Source organism: Vigna radiata, chromosome 11, assembly GCF_000741045.1.
Source record: "Vigna radiata var. radiata cultivar VC1973A chromosome 11, Vradiata_ver6, whole genome shotgun sequence".
Classification (NCBI taxonomy): domain Eukaryota; kingdom Viridiplantae; phylum Streptophyta; class Magnoliopsida; order Fabales; family Fabaceae; genus Vigna; species Vigna radiata.
Genome location: NC_028361.1, coordinates 14,229,895 through 14,235,627, shown reverse-complemented (window position 1 = coordinate 14,235,627; position 5,733 = coordinate 14,229,895). Strand labels below are relative to the sequence as shown.

Below are 5,733 nucleotides of genomic sequence, written 5' to 3'. Positions count from 1 at the left end.
ATTTTTAAAAACTATATAAAGGAGATAATAGAACATGTTTTGTACCACATTCAATGAGACTAGTCAAGATCTGTCTTGCAGATTCACTATCGAAATCCATTTGAACTCCTCTGTAAAATTCTTTAAGCTCATTCTGCCTCTTAAAGACCAAATCTTTCAATCTACAAATATATAAGTGATCAAACCACAAATACTTAAGTATTGAAGTGAACATCTGTATTCTAAGTTCAAAACAAAATAGATTAATTTCAGCATTAGAAGATGCAGTATCAACCTGTGGTTGTCTTTCTTCAGAAGATGAAAAAAGATTGCACTCCACTGTATCTAAACATTTTAAAGGAAAATTCATCAATATATATACAAACATATACACACACTAGACATTTCTAACTTTAAAAGAAAAACAATTGAAGCCTTTATTCCAAACAATAACAAAAAATATTACATTTAATGAAAATACATAAAGCAACCAAAAAAAATGAAAGACAATAGAAATTATAGCTACCAAATGAAGAATAAATGTTTCTGCAAATTCAGCGTTATGCCATTAACTATAACTATGCAAATGCAACTGATTCTCAAATTCTTTAAAAATTACAGAGGAGTAACTAATGCAAAAAAACGTGTTACCTTTATTCGTATATAATTTTTGTTATCTACAGAACTTTGAAATGTTATTGCTGATGCAAGGACTGAATTGGAAGAGGAATTCGATTGAAGTGATGAACTNAGAAGTGTTGCTCCACTTGACTCTGAGAAAAATAATTGCACCCAATAGCTAGGAGTTCCATAAGCCTGATAAGAGTTGAACACAATTGCATCTGGGTTCCACCTAATGACAGAAATACAGACAATCTTAGTTTTTCCGTCAATGAAGAACAATTCTACATAATTTATTAACCACCTTAGTATATGAATTGAAAACAACTTCTTCTCAGAAAATTTAGAGCAATGAAATCCTCTGAAAGCACCTTTTCTTTTCTAAATTTTTGTATACATTTAGGTGGAGTAAATTTGTTCTTCAANCAATTGTTTAGCTGAACAAAAAAGTGTTAGTGATCAGCTTTACCACCCTTTATCAGTTTACAACCATGTCTCCTTGGAGAAATAAACAAATTTTTTTTGTCTATTTTCTGGTGGAATCTTTTCATAAACTTCTACTCAGAAAAGAACATANTGCACANTAGTCTTGACCAAAGGCCAAACAAGATGAAAAGGTAATAGAAATTTCCTGGTAAAATCATTAGAAATTACCTCCTGTCATTGGCATTAACAAAAAGTGGAGCATAGCTGACCATTTCGATAACATCACTACACTAGAAAGTAAAAAATGAAAATGTTGAGTACTAACTATTAAGTGGACTGGATCAGAAACTCAGATTTCATAATGCTACAAACCAAGAATAGGAAAGGAAAAGAAACATTTCGATGCTTTTCAGATTTGGTTTGGGAAAAAGTGCAAGATTTCAAGCTTGACCGTTGTATAAAATAACATCATAAGAAGTCTCAGTAAACCTGTTCTTTTCGAGTCCAATAAGGAACTCGGCTTCAGCTAGGGCTGCCAAAAGGCTTCCTGTTCCAGCATCTTTTCCAGTCACAGCATACTCACTTACAAAAGCCTGTAAAAGTGTCCAAAATAGATTGAGTACAAACGGAGATGCCNATAACTAATTAAAGAGAAGAGTTTGACAGAGATCATAAAACCTTTGGACCATTTCGTGATGTGCGATCAAATGTGCTAGCTCTAGAAAACATGTCATTCGCAGTTGTATAAACCTAAGAATAGAAACAAAGCATATGAGAGATCAATTTTTTTACATCAAGTTAAGAATGCTATTGCAGCACTATACAGATTATAATTCTAACTAGGTGAGCATTACAACATGTATCACCCACATGTAGCATTCTTGATATTATTATTCAAAAAGAAGGGGAATCATAAAAGAAATTGTGTGAAGGGATTTGTTATGAAAGACATATGTGAAGACATTACATGATAATCATACATATCAGTTGTTATGAAAGACATATGTGAAGACATTACATGATAATCATACATATCAGCTGGATGATCTAAAGCCCGAGAAGAACCATCACAGTTTGAGATAATTTGGATATCAGGATAAGCAGCTCTTATTGCATGATAGAATTTCAGGTAGTTTCCTGTCAGTCAAAGATGTAACATAAAGGGAAAAGGCATCAGATTACTCTGTTTCAATTAGAAATGGGAAAAAATATGAAATCCAGAACTATCCATTAGAATCTGTAATTATCATATCTTGATAATAAATTCAACTGCAGCATTTGCCCTTCTTGGCACACATAAATAATACAGTATTATTGTATGCTAACAATGAAAATGTTACTTTTTCTTAGGACAGAATGGACAAGAAAAATATACAAGAAAAAATAATGGAAAAAACAACTAATAAGAGGGGGATTAACATACTTGCACAAGAGGTAAAACCGCAGATGTATCAACTTCATCATTGTGGCTGACACCTAAACCAAAAATTCAATTAGAAAACATTAGTAAGAAACTCAATGGATGTTTGGTTCAACTATTTTGATGAAATTCCAAACAAGCATTTCTTTAACAGAGATAGACATAAAATTACCATTGTTAAATACCCATATTGGTAAAGCACCCAAGTCCTCAGCAAGCTGCTCAACAATAACAACAACAACGTAACATCATTTACTCATGTAACAAAAACTGAAAGTAGATTCAACTATATAGGAACTTAATAATCCTTAATATATGAAAATCAACACTTACTTGGAGAAACTCAAAATAGCCAAGTCCATCATCAGTCCAATACATCCAAACATCACCAAAGTGTCCAGGCCTCTCCTCCCATGGTCCAACAGTTGCCTTCCACCGAAATGCATTTCTTAACCATTCTCTTCAACGAAAAAGCCACCTAATGCAATGTAATGAAAAATAGCATTCCCAAATGTTACCTCTGTACAAACTTTAGTAAAATGGAATGCCACATTGTCAAATGATGCTTACTCACACTAGAAGATGCACTAAAGAAAGTAAATAAATAAAAGATTATAGTAGATATGTATCTCAAGATGAATCTTAAATGACTCTGTATCTAAAGATACATGAATGAATCTATGGGATTCCATATCACTTATACAGTTCATATGCTTTTACCTCTTCGACCATTCTTATGAAAAATAAAAAAACTAAAAAGGTATGTGACCTTAAATTTTTAAATGAAAATACACTTGTAAACTTATCCTATTTAATTATTCCTATTTTATTTCTACAATAGAATATATTTCCTTTTATAAATGAGCCTTGCATTTGATAACATGTGCATGCCTTGGCCCATGGTCATGTCAGGCATATACTTGACTTACATTACACAAAAATTGAGAATGAAGTTGTACACTAGTACGAACAGACTAGAAAAAGCTCTGTCACTAAACTTGATGTATAGTTTTCATAGCTAGGCTAGGAGCTAAATAGAAACATTGTTAGCTTTCACATAATGGCAAGTGCTCTTGCTGAAGATCACCACTGGCTTGTCAGCATATCCTGGAAGTAATATCCTGGAAGAAAAGTTAATAGTCAGTTTACCCAATTCATTGTAATGATGGCCCTAGACATGTATTTTTCCCAATTCATTGTACATGCTGGTTAGCAACAAGACCAGGGCAATTGTAGTTACTTTTATTTGATATCCTCCCTGTATATAGCCTATAATCATATGTCACATTGAAGAAAATTGAACTCGTTTGTGCATATCTAAGCATACCCTGCAGCTTGGCCCATTATGAAATCACATAAGCAAACCAATTGTCATGTCCATTTGCAGGAATTGAGATCATCAAATCATTAAAATCTCCAAAATTAGGATTCAAAATCTCATAGATACAAATTAACTTGTGAATCACCATGGTAAATTTCTCGTCTTATCAGTAAAATGCAGCAGGATACAAAAAGAGTATGAATACTAGTAATGAAAGGTTACTTTACAAAATTAGCTTCTAGGATAAATAAATATTTTTAGAATAAAATTACCTTTTATGTCCAATTTTTTTAATGGTTTGAATCAGCTATCAAGACTCACGGAATTGCAACAATATAGTTAAAAGTGAATAACATTGAATAGTTTTTCTGTCAGACAGAGGCAGATGTTAGGTGTTTTCTTTTGAGCCATATAAAGAATTTTAGAGATAAGTTTTGATATCAAACAAAAAGAACCATAAGAAACATTAGAAGATAAAATTTGAAGTTAATTTAAAATTCTCAATGATAATAACTTTCAACAATCTGGTAATTCCGAAAACCAAGAAGAATGTAATTAAACTTGCAAAACGATAGGACTTGTTTCTGATAGCCAATGAACATGATTTGTTCCAGCACAATTCTATCAAGTTAAATAAAGTAGCAGACTGAACAAATAACGTTTAACACCAAATACAGGCCACTCTATTAAATAAACATGAGTAAATTAGTTTATAGTTTAAAAAAATTAGTTGTCCCAATATGACGAAGTTTCAAGATGAAAAAACTGGGCATATGCAAGTGTGAGAAATGGTAAGAGCCTTACCACCCTTAATGCCCTGCAAAAGTACAAAATAACCAAAATAATTCATTGGAAGAAGCCAGAATATAGTTATCTACTCAAGGTGGGGGAGGGAAAAGAGAGGACGAGAATCGCTAATGGTTTTGAGTGTACGATACTACCAATACACCAAGTTGACCGAATAAACCCTGTTTTGGCTACTCCTACAGAAGATGAAAGGTTAGAGATAATGATGAACAAAAAAACATAACAAAAACCTTATGAGAAAACAAATATCACTGAAACATACCTTACTACCACTTCGAATGTTTCCAAAATGCAACACCCTCGCCTCAATCGATATTTGGTAACAATGGAACAATGTCTTCCGAACTACACCACATATTGTTACTTGCAAATAGAAAGAANGAAGAAACAGATTAGGGTTTTCGAGTTTTGCAATTTTAGGNATTTATGAATCAACGAAGAAAGGNATTACTTACTAGATGAAGGAACTTTGATAGTGTGACCGTGAGCGCGAAAAGAACGAAACGTAATGGTCATAAAAGAATATTTTCCTCTAGGACAAGTTTTCCATAGAGGTATGAGCGAGGGTTGAGGTCTTGGTTGAAGAGCGTAGCTATGGAAATGTGAGGAACTTTTAGAAGCTTCGAGAGCCTTTGCGCTAAGACGTTCCTCCTAGCTCCAGGCTCCCCTATCATCACCCACTGCACTCCGCGCTTCGGCTTACAACCTTTGGCGTCAAGCATGCCGCGTGCCGAGCGCTCCTCTCCCTCGTCATCCTTCTAGTAGCACTGTGCAGCGGCCGTCGATCCAAACCCTCGATTAGACCGGAGCACGAGCGCCCTTAGCGGCACGTAGCGACCCAGAGTCGTGTGATCGCAAACCCTTTCCCATTCCCTTTCTCGAAACCTCATTAAAGGAAAATATGAGACAACGGTTTTGATCGAGAGGGAAAGATATCGAGAAGGAAAGAGATGAGAGGGAAAGAGGGAAAGCTGAGAGGGAAAGTTCACAGAGAGGGAATGGCTCGAGAATTTTCATTTAGGGTTAATTTTTTTAACATCCGTACATACTTTCCGTATGTAAGAGTTTTATTACATACGAATTCAAATCCGTATATACTAGTCTGTATATAAATAGTCTTTTTCTTGTAGTGTATATATATATATATATATATATATAT

The 5,733-nt window shown here is 33.9% G+C and overlaps 1 long non-coding RNA gene and 1 pseudogene across 1 annotated transcript; both read right to left on the bottom strand.

Moving 5' to 3' along the window:
- Nucleotides 1-4: 4 nt before the first annotated feature.
- Nucleotides 5-2,919, bottom strand: LOC106776798 (annotated as a pseudogene).
- Nucleotides 2,920-2,924: 5 nt separating this feature from the next.
- LOC106777305 lies at nucleotides 2,925-5,492 on the bottom strand. The gene is made up of 3 exons (XR_001376929.2): nucleotides 5,030-5,492; nucleotides 4,837-4,937; nucleotides 2,925-4,750 (listed from the first exon to the last, which is right to left on the bottom strand). It is a non-coding gene; the product is annotated as an uncharacterized LOC106777305 (long non-coding RNA).
- Nucleotides 5,493-5,733: the final 241 nt, after the last annotated feature.